The following is a 27,455-nucleotide window of genomic DNA, read 5'->3' as shown; positions in this document are numbered from 1 at the left end:
TTATGCCGTCTCAGGATGACTGTGAACAATTAATAAGTACTCTCTGGGTACGACTACAGAGCAGGATTAAAGCTGAAACAAGCTCTGTAACTTGACTTATGTCAATTGCATAGCTTAAGTCAAAATTGCTTATTTTAGCTTTTTGTGCTGTCTACACAGCAGAAAGTCTGAGTCAGAGCACTCTTCCTCTGACTTTAATTACTCCTCGTAAAATGAGAGTTACAGAAGTCGGAGTAAGAAGTAAATGGTTTTACAAAAGGTAGATCGTGCCAAACCAACCTGATCTCCTTTTTTGAGAAAGTAACACATTTTTTAGATAAAGGAAATGCAGTGGATCTAATCTACCTCGACTTTAGTAAGGCATTTGATACAGTACCACATGGGGAATTATTGGTTAAATTGGAAAAGATAGGGATTAATATGAAAGTTGAGAGGTGGATAAGCAACTGGTTAAAGGGGAGACTACAGCGGGTCATATTGAAAGGTGAACTGTCGAGTTGGAGGAAGGTTACTAGCGGAGTTCCTCAGGGATCAGTTTTGGGGCCAATTTTATTTAATCTTTTTATTGCTGATCTTGGCACCAAAAGTGGAAGTGTCCTAATAAAATTTGTGGATGACACAAAGTTGGGAGCTATTGCCAAGTCAGAAAAGGATCGGGATATCATACAGGAAGATCTGGATGATCTTGTAAATTGGAGTGATAGCAATAGGATGAAATTTAATAGTGAGAAGTGTAAGGTTATGCATTTAGGGATTAATAACAAGAATTTTAGTTATAAGCTGGGGACACATCAGTTGGAAGTAACAGAGGAGGAGAAGGACCTTGGAGTCCTGGTTGATTATAAAATGACTATGAGCCGCCATTGTGACATGGCCATGAAAAAGGCTAATACGATCTTGGGATGTATTAGGCGAGGTATTTCCAGTAGGGATAAGGAGGTGTTAGTGCCATTATACAAGGCATTGGTGAGACCCCATTTGGAATACTGTGTGCAGTTCTGGTCTCCCATGTTTAAGAAGGATGAATTCAAACTGGAACAGGTACAAAGAAGGGCCACTAGGATGATCCGAGGAATGGAAAACCTGTCTTATGAAAGGAGACTCAAGGAGCTTGGCTTGTTTACCTTAACCAAAAGAAGGCTGAGGGGGGACATGATTGCACTCTTTAAATATATTAGAGGGATAAATACCAGGGAGGGAGAGGAATTATTTAAGCTTAATTCCAGTGTGGATACAAGAACAAATGGATATAAGCTGGCTAGTAGGAAGTTTAGACTTGAGATTAGACGAAGGTTTCTAACCATTAGAGGAGTGAGGTTCTGGAACGGCTTTCCAAGGGAAGTAGTGGGAGCAAAAGATCTATCTGGTTTCAAGATTAAATTAGATGGGTTTATGAAGGGGATGGTTTGATGAGATAACATGATCTTGGTAACTAATTGTCCATTCATTATCAGTGGGAATAGGTCAATGGATGGATGATAGGAGTTACTACAGAGAACTTTCTGGGTGCCTGGCTGACGAGTCTTGCCAACATGCTCAGGGTTTAGCTGATCACCATATTTGGGGTCGGGAAGGAATTTTTCTCCAGGGTAGATTGGCAGAGACCCTGGAGGTTTTTCGCCTTCCTCTGTAGCATGGGGTACAGATCACAGCTAGAGGATTCTCTGCATCTTGGGGTCTTCAAAGTATTTGAAGGCTTCAATATCTGAGATATAAGTGAGAGGATTATTCTGGAAGGGGTGGGTGAGATTCTGTGGCTTGCACTGTGCAGGGGGTCAGACTAGATGATCATAATGGTCCCTTCTGACCTTAAAGTCTATGAGTCTATGAGTAAGAAGTCCTCCAGCTCAACATTATTTCGACATTATGGCAAAATAAGTGCTTGTAGTGTAGACGTGGACTATATTATTTTGGAATATATCAGTTATTCCAAAATAACAGTGCTATGTAGACATAGTCTCTGAGAATGGTCATCCAGCCAGTTATGCACCCCCACCTTTTAGTAGCTCCATCTAGGTTGTATAACCCTGGTTTATGGATAAGAAGTTCATGTAAGACCGTGTCAAATGCTTTATTAAAGTCTAAGTATACCACATCCACCACTTCTCCCTCATCCACAAGACTTGTTATCCTATCAGAGAAAGCTATTCCCTGTTTTCTTATTTGTTGATACAGAAAATTTCCTTCTGTCTGTAGAAGAGCTCTTTGTCTGTTTTATTGGTGAGCACTGAATTGCTAGGTGATGACGCAATACCTTGTCAAACGACTATACTGAAAATATGGCCAGCAGTGTGATGTTAACAAAAAAGGCTTGTGGTATAAAGTGATCCACTCTTGCCATAAAGTAATTTATTCTTGGCACCTGCAGCAGGGAGATGCAAAATGAGAACAATTCACATTTCTGATATAAGTGGCAAGCAGTTTCGGCTGCTGCGTTTAATATAATAGATAAAGCTTTATTTTTAGTGGGAATTTGGAAATGCCCTTCTTAGAAGGGTCTAAGAATCCATCATGGATTTTAGAAAGGAAAGCTGAAAACTTCCCAAGATATGTGACGTCTATGGTACTTTGTGTATTAACGCTGAAGCTATGTTCACCAGACTTGTTTAAAGTGAATTTTGCTAATACTATTTCACTTACCAGTGTAGACAGAGCCTGCATGTAATAAACATTTTACCAAACAAGTGTAAAATGGTTATCACTCATTCGCCTGCTGCTTCCTGCACTATGTGTTTGATTCTGACACTGATCATCTGCATCGCTTTCCTTTGTACAGGAAGGCCAGGACAAGATATGTTTTGCTGAACAGCTGTGTTTGTGTGTGAGGTTAACATACACCACATTTAGAGAGTTGTGCTGATAATCATGGGTTGGGTTTTTTTTTGGCCTTTTAACTAAAATAATTGTCTTCTGGACCAATATCTACTAATATCTAATATGGTTATTTGTCATTGTGCATATGCCAAATGTAGACATGCAGTGAATTGTATGAGTTTGGGAGTTTAGCCTAGGGGAGTTTGCCACTGTGACTGCTGTGTGTTGGGACAGCAGAATGGGAATGTGCACACAATTCTTTAGTGATTTCAGATGCCCAGGTACTGTTGCTGTGGTCAGGTTAATGCTCAGGTATCTCATTGTGACTTCTGCAATAGTCATGAAGCCATTTCTCAGCTGGCTGTGAAAATACGGAAGCGGAACAAGTGGACTGGGCCTTAGATTCCACCTAGCACTGTACAGTTGTTTCTCAGTGGAGTGAGGGTGTCACGTTTTCCACTACTCACCTTATTCCACTTCCTTATTGACTGAAACATTATCACTCTCCTATGACCCTGCATGTGACATGATGGCACCTTTACAATGATTAGTGCTTGGTTTGCTCTCTGCTTCAGTGACAGCAGCCTAGGGCAGCTGCACTTATGCTATTAGATCTCAGGGAAGACAAAAAGGGACACATGGCCCAGATGCTGTGGGTGGGAGGGACAAGGGGCTTGAACCTCTGAGCAGCCCAGAGACTAGCAAGGGGGGCCTGACTTCTGTAGTAGGGGTCGCCTCCCCCTTGTGCACTCACCAGACATGGCCTTAGTAAACCATGCACTGGGCTGCATTGCTCTCCATTTCATGTGACACAACCTCCTCCCCTTTTCCATTTAGCATGCACACATCACTCCTCCTCCCAATTTAACTCCAGTTATCCTGCTTCCACCAGTTTCCAAGCCAATGCAGGTCCTTTCTGGCTGCAGCCTCATGTTTTACATCACCGTAAAAAATGAAATTTGTCACACATCAGTGGACATACTTTTGAAATCAGTGGACACACATCTGTTTGAAACTGGTCTGAATTTGTCTTTTAAGTCCCATTTAAGTCTTCAGCATAGAGCTAATATGAAATGTAGGTGATGTGGAGGCCTTATGAAGGTCCTGTTCACAGGAGTGATTCTTAACTTCAACGAAAATTTCAAATGATCATAGAAGTGTAGGGCTGAAAGGGACCACAAAAGTTCATCTAGTCCCCTATGCTGAGGCAGGGAAAAGTATATTTAGACTATCCCTGACGGTTTGATCGGCTCTTAAAAACCTCCAGTGATGAGGATTTCATAAACTTCCTTGGTCATTTATTTCAGTACTTAGTCATTCTTATAGATAGGGGGTGGGGGGAGGAAACCCTTTCTAATATCTAATCTTAATCTCACTTGCTTTAGATTAAGCCAATTACTTCTTGTCCTACCTTCACTGGACATGAAGAACAGCTGATCCCCAACCCTTAACATCTCTGAAGATTATTATTAAGGTCCCCATTAAGTTTTCTTTTCTGAAGACTAAACTTATCCAATGCTTTTAACCTTTCCTCATGGTCAAGTTTTCTAAACCTTGTATCATTTTTGTTGCTTTCCTCTGGGATCTCTTTCTTTGAAATGTGGTGCCCCAAACTAGACACAATATTGAGGTAAGTCCTCACCAGCATCAACTAATGAGGACAATTATCTTGTGTTTCAGTTCCCATACTGGTATTAATACACCCCGGAATAATATTAGCCTATTTTGCAACTCCAGTACATTGTTGATTCATATTCAATTTGCGACACATTGCAACCCCCACATCCTAATCAGATATGCTCCACCTAGCCAGTTTTTTATATTTGATTTTTTTCATTCTAACTACTTTGCACTTGTCTTTATTGAGTTTCATCTTTGTTGAATTCTCTGATTTACCAAGGTCATTTAGAATTCTAATCCTGTCCTCCAAGTGCCAGTAACCCCTGCCCTCTTGGTGTCAGCTGTACATTTTATAAACATACTCACCATTCCACTTTCCAAGTAATTAATGAAAATATTGAATAGTGCCAGACTCAGGACAGACCCCTGCAGAACCCACTAGACACTAGATTGACAGCAAATCACTGATATCTACTCTTTGAGTACAATATTTCAGCCAGTTGTGCGCCCACTTTACAGTAATTTCATCTAGACCACATTTCCCTGTATTGTCACTGAGTATGTCACGTGAGGGTGCGTCAATAGCTTTTCAGTAAATGATGTACTCAAATGCAGTATTGCAAATTCCAACTGTGTTATATAAATAATCCACCCAGGAACAGAAACAGTTCCATGTAATTTATGTAAGAAGCCAATCCAGAAAAATTGCAAAGTTCCAATATCAGTACTCACGAAGATTTGAGCTATTCACCCATTAAACCATTTCATGGAAAAATTGTGGATGAAAATATCTTTGAATTTCACTATTTTCTTCTGAACATTTCTCAAATAGAAAGGGAATTGGGGAGAGAAAGTGACATTTGATAAATACATTGTTAGCTCAAATTTATTTGTTCAGCTTTAATAACAACTCTAATTAAATACCATGTTATTTTTATTTTTAGATGCAGTTGTTACAAAGCTATGGCTATAACAGAGACCAAAATACTGTTTGAAAAAGTGATCGAAAGTTGTACTTGCAGTCATCCTGTACTTCATACTTAAATACTGAAAGTGGTTTTAAATCATTTTGTACTGATAAATGAAATATAATGCCTGTTGCTTGTAGAGATTGTGATTGGATCCACATTTAATTAGCTTGCTCCCAAGAAATGAAGTGACTGATGAGAAAAGATTAAGTTAAATGTTAATTAAACCTTAAAGTATGTTTTGTGCTTCTCAGGGAGAATGATATGCTCTATGAAGGACTCTCACTTACTTTGGAAAGGATTATTAGATATTTGATTGTTTATATTTCTAACTATTCAAATGACAGTTCATTTAAATGGCACAAGGGCTTACTTAGCAGTGGTGATATCTTAGTACTAAATCCTGGCTCAGGAATCTGTAAGACAGACAGTCAATTTAATCAACCTTGCAGAAGAGTATAAAGTTATTTCCTGGTACACAATAGGAGCACTAGAATGGTGCAAAGCCCCCAGGACGGTCTAGATCAGTGGTTCCCAACCTTTTTGAGCATACAGACCTCTTTTCAATCTATTAACATTTCATGGATCCCTCCCTACTTGGGGGAGGAAAACAAGAAAAGTAAGGATCGGGCCCACACCAGTGGGCCCGATCCTTATTTTTAATCTTTCCACAGACACCCTGCAGTACCGTCATGGACCACTAGGGGTCCACAGACCACAGGTTGGGAACCACTGCTCTAGATGTGTAGCATAAAAGAATCTTCTTTTGGAATAAAGCCAAAGTAACCAGATGTACACCATGCAGCAGGGCCGACAGCAACTGTGGGCCCTGGGGGAAGGTGTGGGGGCTCTAGCTCTGTGCCCTGAAAGGGTTAGTGTCAAGGCAGTCAGCCCTTAGTGCTACCCAGACCACGCCCCCAGCACCAGGACTGGGTGAAGGGAGTGCTCGGAAAAGTAGGTTTGCCTTTGCCTTGCTAACTAATTGGGCTAGACTTTGTTTGAGTGCGGTGCCACTAAGGATTTAGACTGTAGACTTGACTAAGTTAATAGCTGGACAGTGTAATGCACTTGCTTACCCTGAGGTGACACAACATCATGTTAAAGACACATCAAGCTTGAGAAACTCAAAGGGACATGGTTTGCCAAAAGCTGTTTGAATACATGGCATCCAAGCTTTCACTGAACTATTACGTATATGACCATGTGAATATAAACTGGATCTAATGAATCTGCCCGAAAACACCACCTCATATAGCACTACCTTCTTTTACAGGAAAGGAAAAAATTTGAACGTGTCTGATTATCTCTTGAATATCAAAGTGCAGGGCTTGTATATACTAACCAGAAAGTGAACATTCTTAAATCTTTTCATTGCTCTACGAGGCATTGAACCAAATTGAGTGGCAAAAAGTCACTATACTAGTCCTTAATAGCCTCATATCAATTAGGGATGTAAAAGAGTAGTTGAATAGTTGGCTACCCGATAACAGGGCCAAACTAAGGTGTGGGTGAGCCGGGCAGCTGCCCGGGGCGCCAACCGATGGGGGGTGCCTGATGGCAGCTGTAAGGGGCGTGCAGCATCCCTTATAGCTGCCATCAGGCGCCGCGCGCCCGGCTTCCGCAGTGCCAGTCCCTCCCTTATCCCCACGGCGCTGGCCAGCAGTGCCCTTCTCCCCACAGCTGCGGGGCCCTGCATGGCCAGGCGCTGCACGCCAGCAGCAGTGGCCGGGCTGGGCTGGGCAGCGCATGTGCCGTGTGCCCCGAAGGCGGGCCCGCGCATGTGCCTTGCGCCCGGAGGTGGTGCCTCACTCCTGGGCCCGGGGCGCCAAAATGGCTCGGGCCAGCCCTGCCCGATAAGCCTAGGCTTATTGAGAAGTCAAGTTGACTACTCACATTTCCCACCCTCCCTGCTGCCTCTATATCAGAGGCAGCAAGCGGGGCGTGGGGGTGGGAAGGCGGGAAGCAGGAGCTGGTGCTCGGGAAGTCAACTTAAATTAAAAGCCAGTTCCCCCAAGCACTGACTCTGCCGAGGCGCAGCAGCGCTGTGGCTCTATCTTTTAAATGTAGTAAGAGCTGCCCGACTCTTATTACATTTAAAAGGCAGAGTCATAGCAGTCGGGGCCCCAGCTCCTACTACATTTAAACTGCAAGGCTGCAGCAAGGGTAGCTCCCAGGAGGTGGCGTGAGCTGGGACTTAGCAATCCTGGTTCACGCTAGCCCTGGGATCTAACCCTGCTGCGGATCTGCCTTTTAAATGTAGTAAAAGGCATTTAAAAGGCAAAGGCGCAGTGGGATTAGCTCCCGGGGCTAGCGTGAGCTGGGACTAAGCAGGATGCTATGGCTCTGCCTTTTAAATGTAATAAGAGCCTGCCAGGCTTTTACTACATTTACAAGGCAGAACCGCATTGGTGTTAGCTCCCAGGGCTGGTGCAAATCGGGACCTCTTAGTCCTGGCTCACGCCGCCCCCGGGAACAACCCTTACTGGGGCTTTGCAGTTTAAATGGAGTAGGAGCCAGTACTACATTTAAATTGCAGAGCCACAGGGGAGATAGCGAGAATCTTCAACCCACTATCAACTAATCGAGTAGTCGATGGAAATTCCATCAACTACTCGATTAACTTATTAATCGCAATTTAACATCCCTATTTTCAGTACTTCCTTCAAAATATTCTCAGCAGGCACATGCCCATGTTTTGTTTGTTATATATTGCACACCAGCAATCACAATGGAATTTGTGACTTCCAGTCATATTCCTGAATTGCTCAATTGCTGTTGATAAGTGGCTTTCAAAAGTTAAAATGGCAGAACCAACCAAAATATCAAAAATCAGAGAAATTTTTCCATTAGATCCAAGTGTGGTTAGTATGGGCCTCTTGCGTATTACACTTTGAGATTATTCTACTTCTTCCAAAGGTAAATTTCTGTGCTTTCAATTTGGGTGCACCTTTAAATATTCCACTTGATTAGAAATTTGAAAATGTCACAATAACACAGAATGTCACAATAACTTCAGAAGATTACCACTGGTGTAGAACTCTTTTACAGAATGAGAAACAGAAGCAAGAATTTTATTAAAATATGTAATCCTTGATGAGATAAAGGATGATATAAATAGGCTGCTCTTTTCAGTTTGCTCTCTGTGAATGCAAATATTTATCACTGGCAGGGTTACTCTTCGCAGTGAGCTCTATGGCCTATGACTGGGCCTGGCAGTTGTATCCTGCAAGCTGACTTGCTTTGGCATATCTCTTTATGGAAGGGGTGGGCAATAATTTTTTCAGGGGGGCTACTCCACAAATTTTGGTAAATTGTCACAGGCCAGTTCCAGGTCCCCAGAAGGGACATTAGTCAAAAGGCTGGAGCTAGAGAGAGAGAGAGAGAGAGAGTGTGTGTGACACAGAGACTTCATAACACAGAGATTGTGTGTGACACAGACTGGGTGAGACAGACAATGTGTGACACAGAGATTGGCTGCGGCTGGGTAATTTTCTGAAAGGTATTATGTGCTGTCTCTTTAAGAGCTTTTGCGGAAAGCTCTCCTGTTCTGTTCCTGAGCCTTGTTGTCTCCCCCTCCCCAACTCTGCATGAGAGCAGAGTGTCTGTGTAAGAAAGAAAGAAAGGGCTCCTGGAGAAATCTCAGAAACAGTGCACTGTCTCTTTAAGACAGGCATGCACCCCAGGTAGCAGCAGCTCCTGTGCCAGGATGTGTCCCCCTACCCCTGCTTTGTGGAGATGGGGGAGGGGGACAAGCTGACAGCAACACTCCCCTTCCTCCCCTCCCCCGCTTTGCTCTACACAACTAGCAGGAGGATCCTGGCTGGGAATAGCAGCAGAATGGAGCAGGGGGGGGGGGGGGGGGCGCGGGAGGGCACCTGAACACATCCTGTGGCTGTGTGCACTCTGCTAATCAGCTGGGCTGCATGCAAAGCTCTCCTGTGGGAGGCAGACTGGATAGAAATGTTAGGCCAGATCTGGCCTGTAGGCTGTATTTTGCTCACCTCTGCTTTATGGGTACTCTGTGAGCTATGGCAGGGCTACTCAACATGCGGCCCGCGGCCCGTTTGTTTGTGGCCCGCGGGTGGGAGCTAAAACAAAAAAGTAGTCAATATAATGGTCTTCTGTTGATCTGGGTTTTAGTAGTTAAATTCCTGGACTATCATTGCTCATTAAAAGTGCTGTCTTATGGGTGGAAATCGGGTAAATATTGCATTTTATTAATATCAGCAGAACTGACTTAAATGGGGTCTATGTGTTGTGTAGTCTTGTCTTAATTATTGTATTCATGCTCATCAGTGTGAAAGAAGCTATTTGCATATATTTGCATATCTATTTGCATGTAGATGCAACCACACTTAAGTTGCAGCCCTTGGCATGTTCTGTGAGTATCATTGTGGCCCCTGGGGCTTTCAAACTTGAGTAGCCCTGAGCTATGGAGCCCACCAGTGGGTCAGTTTGCAAGACTGGGCCTATGTGTTTGTAAACTTTAAAGCTTGCTGGTGTTCTTAGTACTTGTATGGTAGCATGGTCCTGCTATGAGGGCAGGGGACTGGACTCGATGACGAGGTCCCTTCCAGTTTTCCATGATTCGATGTAGCATTGAATGCTTTTCTCTGCAACCAGGAGGTCTACAACCTGTTTTTTTTTAACGGGAGCTGAAATTTGTATACAACTAGAGCTGGAGGAGCTTTGAGAAAAACATCAGCTACTGTGAGCCTTGCAGAGGAATTACAGAAGTTGGCAACCATGATGCAGCAGTAATCTGTGATACTTTTTATACTCACCTCAAGTAAGAAATATAACCTTCTCCCCTTCCCTTCACACACAACCAACACACGGGTATCTGATTGGAAAATTGTTAGCTTAAAAGTCATGGGAGTTTGTCACTGAAGTTAATGAGTGCAGCAGGCCCCTAATATTGTAAACACATATGTTTACTTGTAGGGTTGTCAGGTGTCTGATATTGAACTGGATATTCCATTATTTCTGCTTTCTATCCGGTAAAGGACCTAAAATGTCCGGTACTTTCTGATTTTTTTCCTGGCCAGGAGGTGAAAATCCTGGGCTGTCCAGCTCAATATGGAGGCATCCTGGGAACCCTAATGCTTCCCGGGGAGCTGTCCAGCCGGCGCAGGGAGGTAAAATGGCAGGCGGTCGCTGGCAGCTTGTTAGGGCCAAAAAGCCTCACCATGCAGTTTTTAAAGGGGCCACCATGTGGTTTTTTTGCTCAATATTTTCCTGGCGTGTTTTTGTTGTTGTTGTTCAGTATTTTTTCTGAAACCATCTGGCAACCCTATTTATTTGTCTTACTAATTACACCTTGGATTATTTAAACAGAAGAGAGTCCAGTTTGATTTTTTGCTGTTTATTATGGTGTCTTCATTGCATATCTCTCTGCTTGGGCAATAACAATCAATCATGAAAATTTCAATTTTGTTTAGAGGGTGAAATATCTGTAGGCTCCTGGTTGTGATTGGGTTGAAAACACCATAGAGTAGCATTTGTTTAAAGAGAAACTGTAGGTATACATTTTTTAAAAAAAATTCTTGTAAACACTTCTATTGCTCTTAGGGATAGCAACTGCTTATTTTGGGAAACGTTACATTTAAGGCTACATTTGAGCTTTCTTGTTTCTCTTGTGGCCCCAAACAGGTCTGTACTTAATCTAGTCACAGTGCAACAGGTTAGTAAATTTTCTATGCAATGAATAACTGTCACTGTAGTGTACTAACATCCATCAGAAGTAATTAAAACAAAACAAAACAATGTGCCATAAGTGAAGTTATGTGAATTAGATGGAATGTCATCAGAGAATGACTTATCTTCTAAAAATAAACATCTTGTTTTCCCATCATTATATATTCTTGATAAATTATTCAGTTTGGCCTCTCGTTTGTCTAGTAACAGGAGACAATCATCCTGTGACAATGTTCTTTGTCCAATATTCTTTGGCATTGTCTCTCAAACTTTCAGAGGCCTGAAATCTAAATCTTTCTCTCTTTCTTTCTCCCTGTTTTCCTCCCCAACCCACCAGCAAGGTTCATGGCCCATACTTATCTATTTGTTATAGCTTTTAATGCAAAAAGTCACAGCATATACTTCCCTGGTGGAATGAGCTTTAGTTAAATAGCATAGAGTGAAAATCATTGGGGATACATATAAGGAAGGCATTATATGTGAAGTTAAGTTCCACCATCTGATCTGACTACAAATTTTACCAAAGATTGGAATTGTGGTTTGATCAATTTTAGAGACACAGTAGAATTTCATGTTTACAGACATGTCGGGAATTAAGCATGTTTGCAGGAGCTAGATCTTGATTTTCAGGAATTCTAAAATGTTCATAACTCGGAACAAAGCATTCTGGATATTCTATCATAGGCTTACAACTGAAGTTTGACTTAATACAGCTTTGATACTTTACTATGCAGAAGAAAAATGCTGCTTTCCTTTTTAGTCATTTATGTTTAACATATACTGTTATCCTGCCTGCCCCGGGCCACTCGGTTTTCCCTCCTTCTGACCCGATCTGACCCTAGGGAGGTGGGACTCGAACCCATGAGCCTGTCCTTCACAGGACAGGGTCTCTGCTGCTACTTTTTGATCTCTGCTGCTGCCTGATTATTTACTTCTGGTTCAAATGAGGAGTGTGGTTGACTGGTCAGTTTCGTAACAGTGAGGTTCTACTGTAAATCTAAATTACAAACGTCAGTAGGGATTGACTCATGTTCCATGTGCAGGCTTTCTGAACATACAGATAAAGTTGACTTGATGAAACTTTCTTTGGTTCCAGAGTATGACTGAATAATACAGTGAACTAAACCATGGCAACAGTTCTGCATAGGAGCATATTTGCTACTGAGGAGAGAGTATAAGATAACTTTAGTTTTAGAAAAGTGAAGATAAAGGAATCTGGCCAGCCTTAGAAATTACTATTCTGTTTGATCTCTTACCTGACGCTGAGCTGCACTAAATTCCAGACTAATGTGAAAGTGAATCCTGTCTTCCATGGCAAAGAGTTACTAAATCACGGCTGCTTCGTAATATGTTGCCTTACAAAATGTATTGTACACTCGCATAGACAGACAAGTCAAACTGATCATCATCAGAACAGATTATTGTTTTTTAAAGCCATTCTGCTTGCCTGTGATTAACATCATAACAGTGAGATATCTTAATATTCTGCTACTTTGAAGGAAAAAGAATGCAAATAAGGCATTTCAGACAGCTGCACTTACGTTATTAACAGACAGTTGGTCTTCCACATATGTTGGTCAGCTGTACATCATTAGTACAGTGCCTGCAGTCCTCTTTTCTTTGTTTTGAAGATGAGAGTGCATACTCTGAATGTTGTGTCTTTCTTCCTTCATAATATAGTTGTTACAGAGATAGGCAGTGCTGAGACAGAAGGAGTGGGGACTGAGACCTGTAACACTACAAGTGGAAAGTGTGTTCAGTCTAAATTGTTGCTGGTTAAAGCAGGTATTTTTGACCTAGTCTTATTACTGTACAAGCTTTCATTAGTATTTATTCCACTTTTTTTGTGTTGAGAAATTCTTTGCAAAGTCTCCATACTTTCTTTTCCTAATAACTTGCCTGAGGTTGGTATCTGCTTAATATGACTATTGCTAGATGGATTGCACAATAGAAGAGTCACCGTATAACTCCAAGGAATAAGTGTATCAGTTCTGTTCAAATAGTATAATAAGTTTGAGAAAGATGAAGTGTGACAGAGATTCAAAAGGAGGTTAAAATATGCATTTTATTTGAAGCTAACAATAGAGAAATTAGGCTTCTGTCTGTTTCCACTTCTGATGTTAAAAAATGAGCTTCTGGCTCTTTAAATTACAGTGCAGTTCATGGTGAGACATTACCTAACTGAATTATTTATAAAGCTACAGCAAACTGCAAACTCTGGCAAACAAATCATTTAAAGCTCACAATCCATCTGTTTATTTTTGCTGGGTAAGGTCCGTCTTCACCTAAATGCTCCCATTCATCTCAATTGTGAGAGAGGATGAGCCCTGAAAACTCCTTTCCAAAACTGGTCCATCAGGAAATTCAGTTCGCTCCCAAGCACATGCTGCTCAAATCAAAGCAAAGGAATATTTAGAATTAAATCTCTACAGCAAGATTTTGCCTCAAGCTTGCACTATGTGTCTTGGAACTAGGCATCACTCAAGACTTGTACTAAGCACAGAAATTATTTCCAAAATAACAAGCCGGCATGTTAATGGTTAATGTTTCCAGGACATACAGAAGAATTATATGGAAGACACACAAGGAACTGGTTCTGACTTCACTTTGGTTTTTACCCAGGTGCAATTCCATTTATTTCAGTTGATGTTCTTCTAGTTCTTAATCATGGGTGAGAGCAGAATCAAGCCTAAATGCTCTTGTAAATATGCATGCATAACATCTCATGTATTAATGAGAGTTACATGCATACATCACAGTAAATTAATCACTTAAGGCCTGATCCTGCCAGGGCCAGGTAGCCTCTTGCAATTTGCTGGGTGTTCTTAGCTCCCTGGAAGTATGTTTGGTCCCAATGTGGAGAGAGTGCTATACAAGCTGACATCTTGAAATGCACATGCAGTGCTTTTCTTTGGAGTCCTTTGCAGTACTCTTGTTCTCTAACCAGTACATTTCAGTCACCCTTGACTTCCCTTCCGAATCACATCTTCAGAAAGCCCATCTTTTTTTTTTTAACAAAGTTCAATAAAACCATAGTATCTCTGAAAGCCAGTTTTGTTTGAACTGTACTTCTCAGTAAATTGACAGTTCTCGTTCCCCTCAAAATGTGAACATTGCTCAGATAACACAGTATTCACATGAAAAGATTTCTTGAAATTCTTTAAGTGCACATTAAAATGCAAATCGGTCTTCTTATTAAAGATTTCTGGAATTTCTCTGACAACACATTTAAATGCAAATCGCTGAAACGTAGACTCAATATGAAAAACCAAACAATTATTTGATCCACATGCTGAAATTAAAATGGAAAAGCTTTATACATCTTGGTAAAATCAGCGCAGTTTTAATAGTGTATCTATGAGAAGGCTCAGCACAAGGTCTGTTTGGCCTTCTAGACACAGTCATAAGCAGATCTGGGAGAATAGTTAATGAAAAACTAGTCTTTGCAAATTATATGGTCTGGAGCCAAAAGGTTCAAGTTCTACGGTCTTGATGGTGGGAGGCAATTCATTTTCCATTTCACTGTTGTCATTTCTCAATGTCAATTCACAATACCCCTTCAGTTGGTCCTTCCCAGAGAAGGAATATATTGGCTACCAGTGTTCCCCATTATCTGTGCACATGTGTGGCCACTCAGGAGAGAGTCAAATGCCACCCAGCTGATTAGCAGGGCACACACAGCTAGGTTTGTTTCTACTGGTGGTGCACATTCACACATGCCTCGGTGCACATACAATTATTCTGCACATGGATGGAAAAAATCCTCACATAGATAGAAAAGATTAGAGGGAACATTGTTGGCCACCTCTGTAGCTGAACTTGATGTTTCTGAGGGTTCTGTAAAACTAAAAAAGCTGTTGTTTAATGCTTCTGCTGTCCGAGTAGGACTTGATTTCCATGTCTCATGGAGTTCTGAGATGGGAGAATTAATAGGGATTTTCTCTCATGAAATGCAAATGTGACAATTTAATTTAAAAGTAAATATTATGACCAATTTTAAGATTTTGATATTTTTTCACATTCTGACTTTGGATGAAAAGTAAAAACAATAATTTTCACTAACCGACAACTCAAAAATTTGATTCAGGTCAACAAACATTTCATTTTGAATTTGACTATTTTCCCTCTTTTAGTTTAAACCTTTCATTAGTCTAAATGTTTTTAACTTTTTAAACCAAGTCATTTTGACTCAAATCCTAAAACTTTTTGATCCAACATTTTCAAAACTTTTCCTCAATTTTTTCAAGCTTGTATTTCATTGAAATTACAGTGCCAACCATCTCAGTTATGATAAACAGTTATATTTGGGCAAAAAAATTGTTGAATAATTCTGGAACAGTTCCAGATACAATGGATCATCCCCACAAAATGCTGTTCAGTGAATTATGTAAGCAAATAGAAGAAATAGAGAAAACAATTTTTTCTAACATTTCTGTTCTTAGCGATTATGTGTAATAATAATTGATTTAAGGTTTTCAGTTGGAAATGTGATTTTCAAGTGAACAGTATCCCTTTAATTGCATTACCTCTGTACGGATATACCTGGAACTTTGGGGAAAATGTATCTCAGGGACTCTTCCAGCTCTTATTAAGGCACTCATTTAGCAAGGAATGGAAGCATATTGAAGACAAGATACTAGAGCAGATGGACTCCGGATCTGATCTAATATGGCAACTTCTGTGTTCCTACGAATGCTAGCACCAAACAGTGCCATCAAATGCTGTTGCTATTGCGGTACACATACTGCAGCCCTATTTGACAAAAACAAAAAGGGTCAGAGTTAATCATTTACAAAGTTAGGACCCGATCCAAAGAGCTGCTGAGCACCTGCTGAGAATCAATGAAGTCAATGGAAGCTGCAAGTGTGCAGCATTTTTTGGGACCAAACCTATTATTTTATGCAGAAAATTTCCCATTATACCATTACCCTACCACTCCTCTTTTGCTCAAATTATTAAAAAAAGTCTCCCAGAGCACTGCTTGCTGATGCGTGTTGCTGAATTATCTTTACCCATATAATAGGACCCTGCTACTTGATGCAGGATAAGGAAGAATAAGTTAGGATTCAAAACTTGTACATTCCTTGACTGATAATAGGAGCCCCTTCTAATATGATTAGATTATATGCTTCATGCCCTCAATGTAATTCAGCACTATGACATACCTAAGAGTGTAATTAAAGATTTTAAATAATATAAAATAATTGAGTAGCATTTAACAAAGACTAAATTCATCTCATTTGTCAATCATAGGCAAACCATTGTAGATTTCTTCAACATTCTACACCAGTGGTGGGCAGCCCACTGGGGTTCTATGTGTGGCCCACAAGACAAGGGCTACGTCTACACTGGCCCCTTTTTCGGAAGGGGCATGCTAATTTTGAAAGTGGGAATAGGGAAATCCGCGGGGGATTCCTACTTTGAAGTAGGAATAAGAGATCCTCCAGAAAAGGGCTTTATTCTGGAGGATCGGGCCAGTCTAGACGCTTTTTTTCCGGCTTTTCCCCAAGCCGGAAAAAAAGCAGCGGACATGTTTATTTAAATCCGCGGGGGATATTTAAATCCCCCGCGGATTTCCCTATTCCCACTTTCAAAATTAGCATGCCCCTTCCGAAAAAGGGGCCAGTGTAGACGTAGCCATTTTGTTTAGCGATGCCAATACACAGGGTTGACAGATTCTGCTGGTTTTCATCCACAGCATTTTTTTCCTACCAAAGTGGCATTCACTTGAAGTGAGGTCTGAGCAGATTGCACACAGCATTGATTATGAGAGCTGCGTGCTCCCTCTGCATCCAATCAAAGTGCTGCTGGTTCAGTTGGCACACCGCGCGGACTCTAGGTATAGAAGCTTAATTCGCAAAACCACTCTATCCTCGGAGACCATCTTGGTCAAGACAGTCTTGCAGCCCACTGATATAAAGGAGGCTACTCATGTAGCCCACTCACTAGTTTAGGTTGCCCACTACTGCTCTGCGTTATTCATATTCTGAATGGTTTGGATGAATAATTACCACACTGTGTGTTTCATAACCCATTCTCTACAGCTGTTCACATTTAGTTATTTACAATTTGAGGAGTGTGATTTTTCACATGGTGGTATTTCTTCTCCACTGTTGGGTGGCTTACTGCTTTAACAGGAAGAATGTAATATATTTTGGGAATAAATTAGTTGAACTTTAAAGGTTTGCAAATATTTTTCATGAACATCAATTGTTCAAATATTTACAAATGATTCTGTGAGCCCATACAATGATTAACATATTCCCAGGGATTGAAATGATTCAAATAGGAACTGTTTATTTACAAATATTAGCAAATCTGTTTCATTTTTCCAACAGCTCTAGTCAATAAGAAATGAATGACAGGGCACTTCATAGCGTCACACTATGATGTTGAGTTGACACATCGGTTTTTATTAATAGTTGATGTGCATCTAACAACTCAGATTCTTCCCTAAAGAATAAAAAGTCAGATTCTTCTCCTCTGGGCATCTAATGCCCCACAAACAAGCTTTAGAAACACTATGGTCTTATTAGGGATATTTGCACTTCACAAATGAGATTTTGCTTATATTTGAATGGTTATGATATTTTCATGTGCTAATCAGGGCCTTTGTATCTCAACTGTTCTCCATTCAAATGCTTGTTGATGAGGATGAGCAGAACTGAACTATTTTCCTGCTCAGCATATGCCATCAGATTTTTTTAAGGAAAGAAATTGCCTTTTCACATTTTCAAAGATAGATTTAAAAAAATGGGTGAAGTGATATTGTACAGATATTCTTGTAAACAAAATTGAATACCAGTGACAAAATGAATCTAGTCATTTCCCCCATGCACTGTTTTTGTGCTTACATGAACAATAACTATTTCTCTCAAATAATATTGAATGATACTGTGCAGACAAATTGTACTGTAAGAGGCCAGTAATTGCTGCCTCCTATATTTCAGTATTTTAAAAGAGAATATAAAGAAGAGGACAAATTTCAGGGGGTTTTCCTGGACAAATGTAGTCAACTGTCACTTGTCTTTCCCCCTCCTTTCATACCAAATGCTTTTGTGTTGTGAAAAGCAAAGCAGGCAAAATATTGTAAATGATAGAAAAAGGTGCTAAGTGGATGGGAGCCTTAGGAAAAGAAACATTTAAAAAAAAGTTCATAGAGACAAATTCTACTATGAGTTTCACCGGTATAAACCTAGAATAATTCCATTCCCTGGAGTCAGGCTATGTCTACACTGCAGAGAAAAGTCGGAAAAAGATACGATTCTTTTTCCACTTTTTTTCCAAAAGAGTCTTTTCCAAAATTTGGTTTGTCTACACGGAGCCAAATTTTGGAAAAAACTCCTCTTTCAGAACATCCCTTATTCCTCTCAGTGAGAGGAATACAGGGTTGCTGAAAGAACATGTCAGCTTTTTCGGAAACTGTTCCAAAAAAGTGGACGCATTCCTTGGACATGGCAGAGCTTTTCCGGGATGCTTCTGGTATCCCAGAAAAGCGCTGATGTCTAGATATAGCCTCAGAGTGGAGTTATTCTGGATTCACACAAGTCTAAATGAGAGGAGAATTTGGCCCCCAGATCTCCCAAAGACCCAGCTACCCACTGTCTTGCACCTTGTCCTATATTTACGTTTACATTTTCAATGGTGCAAAATGGTAGAACAATTAGGGTTGCCAACTCTTTCGACCGGACAGATCGGATGCCATTCACAGCAATGGTATCTCAGCCATCCAGTTTGGTAGAGTTGGCCATCCTAAGTACAATGCTGACAAATTGGAAAAGTAGCGTTCTGTGCCCTTTTCACACACTGTGTACTGATGTCAGTGATGACACAGAGTAGACAAAAATGCTAAAAAATTTTAATATAATCTTAATGTTAACAGAATTGAGGGTCAAATTCTGTTTTCACTCTTTCTGGTGTAAAAGTGGGAATAATTCCAATGAGGTCTCGGTTGTTTCAACTAAATTCCCAGTGGGCCGTTCGAAATGCATCTCGGAGAAAAACTTCACGTATATTACCAGAAATCAGCATTTAGAAGAGGAATGTGGGTAAGATAGCATGAAGTCTAAATTGCTCCACGGAAGATTGAGTCACTGCCTATCACAGCTGATGCCATTACTAGGACAAAATACAGGACTATGTAGCACTTTAAAGACTAACAAGATGGTTTATTAGATGATGAGCTTTCGTGGGCCAGACCCACTATTTGATCTGAGGAAGTGGGTCTGGCCCACAAAAGCTCATCATCTAATAAACCATCTTGGTAGTCTTTAAAGTGCTACATAGTCCTGTATTTTGTTTCAGCGACACCAGACTAACATGGCTACATTTCTATCACTATTACTAGGACAGGAAGAGTATATCTGAGGAATCACTGGTGATAGCCAACAATGTGATTTGAAAATACATGCACTGCTGGTGTTCCACCAAAATACTTGAATCAATCAGATAATCCTATAATCTAGGTTAATAAAAACCTAACCAAAAAACTCTAAGCAGATATTCAGCATCATATGAAACCACATGAAAAATGATACTCCAGAGAAATTAGGAATAAGTTTTTTCTCCCCATCAAACAAAGGAGGAAAACATCACAGAAACAATTTTATATTCATTACAAATGGGTTCCTGGTGACAGAATAATTCGGGTTGTTGAACTCTGCTCCCTGTAACTCCTTATTTGCTCACATTCTAAAGATCTCACCTGGATGAAAGTTTCCAAGCCTAATGTCTGCACAATGGACAATTTTACTAAGAAGCCTGAGCAGAGAGGGAGGGGAAATTATAATTTCTCAAGTTAGATATACTTTTCAAAACAGCTTTTACATCTGAAATAGTTGGGGTGGAGGGTGTGCAATTTGAAAAGGAAGTATGATAGCTCTCTTGGAAGAGAAATGTCTAGAATGTTCTTAACTTCTTGGGCCAAATACCATTCTGAGTACACCTGTGCAACTCAATTGATTTACATGGAGTTGCGACATTGTAAAACAAAAGATAAATTTAGCTTGTTATCCATGGAAGAAGAGCTGTAGATGTGCACGTTTCTTTAATCTGGGACATCTTTTACTATAGACTTTGAAGCAGAGCAACCCATCAAACTCAGAAGAGAGTTCAACTTTAAGAATCAATCAGTTTTAGATGTTCTCACACCAGTGTAAATAGGAAGTCAAGCCCATTGATTTTACTTGGACTTATATGTAATTTATGCAGCCATTTACATAAACTCAGAATTTGGGCATAGAGCTGTCCATGGAGTTCCTCTGAGTTACACCAGCACAAGCCACAACATATTACTTCATGGAAGAGTTTACCCAATACTGATCTCTATGCAAGTATTCCTAAAATTGGGCTATTGATATGCTGCCCCAATCCTGATCTCCTTTAAATCAATTAGGCCATGTCTACACTAAGAAACTATTTTGAAATTAGTAAATTTGACTTAACTCCTGATTTAACAGATTCGAAGTAGTGTGACCACACTATGGGGAAGCCTTGAAATTAGTCTGAGACAAGGTCCATTAATGAGAACACGCTGCCTCAGATTTAGAGACCAGGAAGCACTGGGAAGTAATTAGTTTGAATTACTCAGGGGAATAATGAATTTGAAATAGCGGCACCAGCATGTCCACACACGGTTATTTCAAAATAAGTTAGTGTTACTCCTGATGAAAAGCAGGCATACAGATTTTGAATTCTGAGGTAACTTGGACGCTCCACTTATAAATTCGACCGGGGGTATTTTGAAATAAAGTCCTAGTGTAAACAAGGGCTTAGAGTTCTGCCACTGGCTTTCAACTGGAGCAGAATTATTCTTACCTTCTTCAATGAATCCCTTCAGTGAAAGGATGTATAGAGCACATCCAGATATTGGCGGAGAATGGGTTAACTCTCCCCCTAGGTAGAGGAAGGAAGGAGAGCTGAGCCAGTTGTGAAAAATCAATTAATTCCCTCAACCATTGTATAAGTGGGAGGTCTGGCAAGGGGGCATGATCATCTGTAGATTGAAGGTTGAGCTAGGTGGATTAAGTTTCTAATTCTCTATTGAGCTGAGCTGATTCTGAAGGGAATCACATTTCAAACCTTTGTTTTGTGTGTGGCTGGAAGATATCTCACTCTTTATGGTGATGGGAGCCTTTTTGCATTCATATGTATGGTTTATAGGACTAGGGACTTTACTCCATTTATTCTCTGTTTTATCAAGGGAAACCCACCCAAAGGTGTTTAAGCAGAGTTTTGTTCATTTTCCCAACTCCCCCACAAGAGAGAGCTGAGCTTCAGCTGTGTTTATTAAGAAGAGAAAAAAACCCATCTTCTACTTTTCCTGAGATTGTGAAGCAAAATGAGATTAAATTATATTAAAAACAATCAGTTATTTGAACGCCAAATTGTTGGGAATCTCATCTTTCAGAGTGTATCAAAGAGCAAGAACTTTTTAAAATTCTTGGTAGTCAATGCTGGAAAGGTAGGATTAGGATGCTGAGTCTTGTGAGATATCTCTCAGTTAAAACCCATCTTAAGAAGTTTATCTTAACCACACAAAAGCAAAGAAATATAAGAATATCAGTGACCCTTGAATATACCACTCTATATGAGTAATACATTACAGGTTGTATTAGAAAAATATATTGCTCTTGATCCAGTAAGGTTTACAAACATTGACAATAAGCACAAATGAGCTATTTATAATTGGGCTTTATTTCTGGGCTTGCCCTTTCTTGTTTAATAATGAACCCCCCTCAACTCGCTTTCATATACTTTATAAATATTTAAAGTGCAATGTTGATTTTAATGAAGAGCTGAGCTAGTTGTTTATCAGTTTGGTGCTTTGGGTCCGCTCCTCCCCTGAATCAGTGTTTTCAGTTCCATTGCCAGATGAAACCATTTCTGGCTGTGCTGAGAATTCATAGAAAACTCAGTTCACAAAATCTATGTCTACACTGCAGGCTTCTTGCGCAAGAACAACCGTTCTTGTGCAAAAACTTGCTGAGCTTCTACAGTTCATGCACGTTCTTGCGCAAGTAAATTTACAGTAAAGCGTCGGAATAGAGGGCTTCTTGCACAAGAGTTATTCCTCTCCCCACGAGGAATAAGCCCTCTTGCACAAGAAGGCAGTGTGGATGGGTAACAGGGGTTTCTTCCGCAAGAGAGCATCCACACTGCCATGGAGGCTCTTGCGCAAAAGCACATGGCAGTGTGGACACAATCTTCTGCAAGACCTTTTGCGCAAGAACTCTTGCGCCAAACAGTTCTTGTGCAAGAAAACTGCAGTGTAGTCATAGCCAAAGGGCAAATTTCTTTTGGAGCAAAAGCAGCTCTGAATCACAGGTGCAGGTCACTTGATTGATCTGACTCCTTTTCAATAGGTGGTTTCAGGCAGTGAAATACTCACTTGGTGGGTAAGGAAGCACCCTCCTATTTGGAGGTACCCAAGCTGTTGCCAACCAGTCTGACCTATCTGTAGTAAGAGAGGTTAATTGTTGTAACTTTATTTGCTAACTTTCACAAACTCAACATCTGACTATTTTATTGGCTTAAAATTCCATTTCTCCTATGTACACTTCCTCTAAGTGCTGCTTAAGCATGTGTGTTTTCATTCCTTCCCATTATAGTTCGTATAAAAGAAAGAAACCTGCAATTTATTGATTAGTACCTCAGTCTTTTCCTTCAGGGAGCTGTGGCTGTGCCCAGAACTTTGCTTGCTACTGCGTTTTACCTGGAGGGAAATGAAGTAATTTACAATCACTAGCTATAAAACAACCCCCTTCATCCTGCAGTCTGAAAGCAGAACACAGATCTAGCCATTTCAGTCAGCATTACAATTTCCAGGTCTATTTCTAATGCCTTTCTGCAAAGATTTTAGGAAAATTGAAGTCCAAGGCAGTGAGGATATTGTGCTGTAAAAATGTCCTGAGTGCCTAAGCTTGTGCAGACATCTGTCTATAGAGACTGCTTATTATCTACCTCTCATCATTCTTTCTTCCTTTGACTGGTAATCACCTGTCTTGTGAGAACATATGCTTTTCAGGTTCCAAATTGGTATCTGCAAACAGTTCTTTCTTCCCTTCACTTTCTTTGCTCTTGCTTTTTACCTATAGCACAAGGCAAGTTATCCCCATTGTGGTATGGAATCCACTCCCTGTATTGGAAATGAGAAACCAGAAATATCCCACAAACAAGTAGTCCTATGTGAAAAACCTACCTTAAAGATTAATGAAAAGCTTATGCCCAAATAAATGTGTTAGTCTTTGAGCCCCGGTCTACACTAGGGAGTTATTAAAAATAACCCCCCTTGCCACACTACCAAGCCTATTATTTCAAAATAACACTCTGGTTATTTCGAAAACTGTACTCCTGCTTTCCTCGGGAATAAGGTTATTTCGAAATAGTTACTTTGGGAGTTATTATTTCAAATTTAGTTATTTCAAAATAATTTCCTAGTGAATACATGCCCTAAGGTACCACAGGACTCCTTGTTGTTTTCACTCAGTCTAACATGGTTACCTCTTAGAAATATCCAGTGACTTGAATTGATCTGATGCTTCCTTAAATAAAAATAATTTAAAAAGCCACACACCGTCTCTGCACCCAATACATTTAACATGTTAATACACAGGATGCAATTCTTTTTATAGAAATCACCCAGCCCACTACTGCCTGGTAATTATGGCCAGATGCATTTAGAAAAGTATTCAGTACTTAACAGTATTTCTGTGACTCTGTCTTCTGTGCTTGGGAGGAAAGGCATAAAGAGTCAGTGAGTAAAAAATAGGTGAGAAAAGCAACTTCATTTTCACCCTAGCACGTCATTGATAATTTATTTATTTTTTTAGCTCAAGGTATTAAATCTTCCCATCTTGAGAAAGGGCTCAAGGGTGCCAGGCTGTAGGTCCTTTCACTGAATTGCTTACAACAATGTTTTCCCCAGTGAGCTGGAGATTGCTGAGTTTAAGGCCCCATTTCTGCAGTTGGCTCAGAACAGATGGATCAGGTCATCTACATAGATCTGTTGACAGGATTGGGCCCCAAATTATTAGACTTTCAAAACAATAAATTTCCAATTTGTACAACAAACAGAAATCTAATGACATTTTTTTCATATTTATCCTGCTTTTTTGAACCTCTCCCACAGTTCTGTTGTCTCTCCCCCTCCTTTCTTCTGCGCATTTTAAACCTTCCACTGCTGCTCAGTCTCCCAGAGCTCCTTGCAGCCTTCTTGGCAGTCGTTAGTGCTATGTTATAAATGCCCCCTGGTTTAGATGCATCTCCTGCTGATATAACGCTACCCAGGCCAGCACTTTTGCCAGCAAAACAAAAGTTTTGCTGGGAAGGGAAGGAGGAGTAGAGGGATGTTCTTTCCACACCTCTGACAAAAGTTTGACCAGCAAAAGTGATAGTGTAGACCAGGGACCTCAAACTCAGTTTGCCTTAGGGCCAGCGCCAGTTCTCAAATCTCCTAGTGAGCCAGAGGGCACCCCCCTCTGGCAGGGTTTGGGGGGCAGCAGTCAGTCAGGCAGGCAGGCAGGTGAAAGGGGCTGGCTAGGGGCATGCCTCACCGCCCCCCCATCTGGGTCTTCCCTAGCTCTCCATATGCTCCCTAGATGCCATTTCAGGAGGGCAATGTGAAGAGGGCTGCAGCTGCACATACCAGGTGGCTGCTGGTCTTCTTTCCCTTCCCATGAAGGGAAAGTGCATGGCCTGTGTGAATTCCTCCTCTGCCCCTCCCCTGGTCAGCCTGGAGGGAGAGGAATGCAGCAAGCTAGGCATTTTTCCCTCACTCCCTGATTGTCAGGGGAAGAGGAAAAAGGTATGTGAGGGTGCAGCCCCCTCGCTCTCCCAGAATGGCCCCTTTGGCCCCTCTGCACTCACCCCTTACATGCACCCACCCCCCTGAGCTCAGCCCCCTTCCCTGATTCCTGCATTGCACAAACGCCAACTCTCTGCCTTGAGCCACTCCTCATTCACCCAAATCTGAAGCTTACACCTCCAGCCCCAGCCTCCTGCACTGAGTGCCTTCTCATCCCCAAACTCCTTCCCTGACTCCTGTTACTCCACGCCCACATACTCACTCCCTGCCCTGAGCTCCCCATACTCCCATACTTCAATTTCTTACAAGTACTTTCATGTCACACCACCTGAGGCACCTCCCTCTCCAAGAGTGCAACCTGACAGAATCGGTAAGCAACTTAAGTTACTTTCACCACTGAAATATTAGTAGATCTCTAATACTTGTCTGTTGCTGCAGCTGCAAGGCTATAAAACATGCACTACCCGTCAGTAGGTTTTAATTCCCTCCCCCTCAGACAAGGTTCTTTATGAGTTTATTATGAAAGTAATTCTGAAATCTGATTTATCGCTTACAAAGAAATCTCCAATCTGCAAAACTTGTTACAGGCAAACACTAACTGCAAAATAACTGCCCGTGAAAGAATCTAGGGAACATTGCTAATCGTTTAATGTGTCTTGTCTTGTTTTGATTGGCAGCTACATTTCTCTCTCTCTCTCTCTCTCTCTCTCTCTCTCTCTTTTAAACCTACCTTCACTTTCTTTCATAGACACCCTCAGACTCATTCTGGTGGTTTATCAGAATTGAAGGGAAAGTGCTCCAACGTCGATTTATATACTAGAAATGATAAATCAACCCCTGCTGGATTGATAATTGCCTATTGATGATGGGAGTGGAGCTACTCCAGCCCCTGCCAGTTAACTGTAACCAGTAAGCATCACCCAGTAAGGGTTAGCCATTTACATCCCTACGCTGAAGTAGATGATGCTAATTTAGTTTTGGCTGCAGAACATGCAAAATAAGGAATTGTTTTAGAAAAAATTAATATTTCCCTTTATTTGTTTGTTACATTTTCTCATGCTTCTAATTACTTGTAATGGTGATTTTTTGCTTTTTTTTGTGTTCTTTCTAATAATGCTTGCTTATATGCACTGCCTCTAAGTATCCATTGCTCTTTTTAAAGCATCTTGAGGAGTCGTAAAGAAATTGCTGCTGCTAGACAAAGATCCTTTTATCTGAAAACATTATAACACTCAAACTATTGTGATGACACACCTATGTAGATAAAGACATACATAATGCTTTATGATCATTAAACCTCAAAGCCATGGGTGAGTATTATATCTGTTTTACAAACCCAGGTACAAACTAATTACATGTCTTGCTTAAAGTCATATAGGAAATCAGTGGCAGAGCTGGGAAGAGACCCCTATGTTCCAAACTCACAGGCTATAGCTTGGCCCATTTGCCACACTACTCTGCATGTACAGTTCAGCCGCTAGGAAAACTACTTGCTACATACTGTGCAATTTATGCAAGATCATGATTTCTACTCAAGTGTCAAGATTACTCCCATATGTTCATGAGTGATATCTCCAGCTCTTAGGATCAAAAGGTTGTGAAAGCTTGACTCAAATTAGCTGTTTCCATTTACTACTGATTCACTCTAAGGATTCAGTTTTAATCATTTTAGGGATGGGAGAAAGTTGCCATGTTAATTGATGGTAACTGAAATAAATCAGACATGCTACCATTACTTCAGTAGACAGAAGGGAACATTTTCTTGATTATAATCCATTAGTATCAGAGGGGGAAAAAACAACAACTAAAAAATCCCCAATAAATCCCAAACATCAATAACTGATACTTTTAAAAAAAGGATTGAATATATTAGTCCTGATTTTACTTCCCTTTGTTTGAGAGACAGAATTAGAATAAAAGACTAAAGAATGAGTTATATTTTGTAAAGTATGAAAATCAATAACATTTATAGGAAATCTAATTCATTTCTATGGGTCATTTATTCAGCCTTTCTTCCTTCCTGTATTATTTATTATTTGCATTATGTAATAGACCTCATTAGGCTATTTATACCTGCTTTCAGATGGTAATATACTCAGCTAATTACTAGCATTATTGACATGCAAGTTCAAGGTAGTACAGTGAAGACAAGCAATACTCTCTTCAAAGTCAGGGAACAATATCAATAGTTATTTGTGTATTTATTTCCATTTATAAAAATATAACCAGTCCAAAGTTTTGTGTATAGATATGGCACAAACAAGCACCCTAAGCCTATTTTTCAAAAGGGGCAAGAAAAACCATAATACAGCTTGTGATTTTTGAGGCCTCTTCAGATGTGAATAACTGTTCTTCAAAGCTTTTGCTTTATGTTCTGTAGCTAGGTAATTCACTATTTTAAATATGGATTCTTAACATCTTCTCCAGCATAAAATCGCCATGTGCTATTTGTTTTAATATCTCTGTGCTCACTGCTGCAGCCTTTGTGTAGAATTGGTATTTTTTAAGGTGTTGTGTTTGCCTGTTGTGCACCAGTAGGAAATGATTAAGCA

The 27,455-nt window shown here is 40.5% G+C and overlaps 1 protein-coding gene and 1 long non-coding RNA gene across 2 annotated transcripts in view; one reads left to right on the top strand and one right to left on the bottom strand.

Moving 5' to 3' along the window:
- The window catches only part of KCTD16 (potassium channel tetramerization domain containing 16), a 230,886-nt gene that overhangs the window by 77,713 nt on the left and 125,718 nt on the right, over positions 1-27,455 (top strand). The gene's annotated exons all lie outside the window — the stretch shown is intronic.
- On the bottom strand, positions 5,301-25,915 carry LOC142818724 (uncharacterized). Its single transcript, XR_012896338.1, has 5 exons — positions 25,634-25,915; positions 22,750-22,812; positions 15,626-15,851; positions 12,641-12,828; positions 5,301-5,594 (listed from the first exon to the last, which is right to left on the bottom strand). It is a non-coding gene; the product is annotated as an uncharacterized LOC142818724 (long non-coding RNA).

Source organism: Pelodiscus sinensis, chromosome 17, assembly GCF_049634645.1.
Source record: "Pelodiscus sinensis isolate JC-2024 chromosome 17, ASM4963464v1, whole genome shotgun sequence".
Classification (NCBI taxonomy): Eukaryota; Metazoa; Chordata; order Testudines; family Trionychidae; genus Pelodiscus; species Pelodiscus sinensis.
This window is presented reverse-complemented; position numbering and strand designations above follow the sequence as displayed.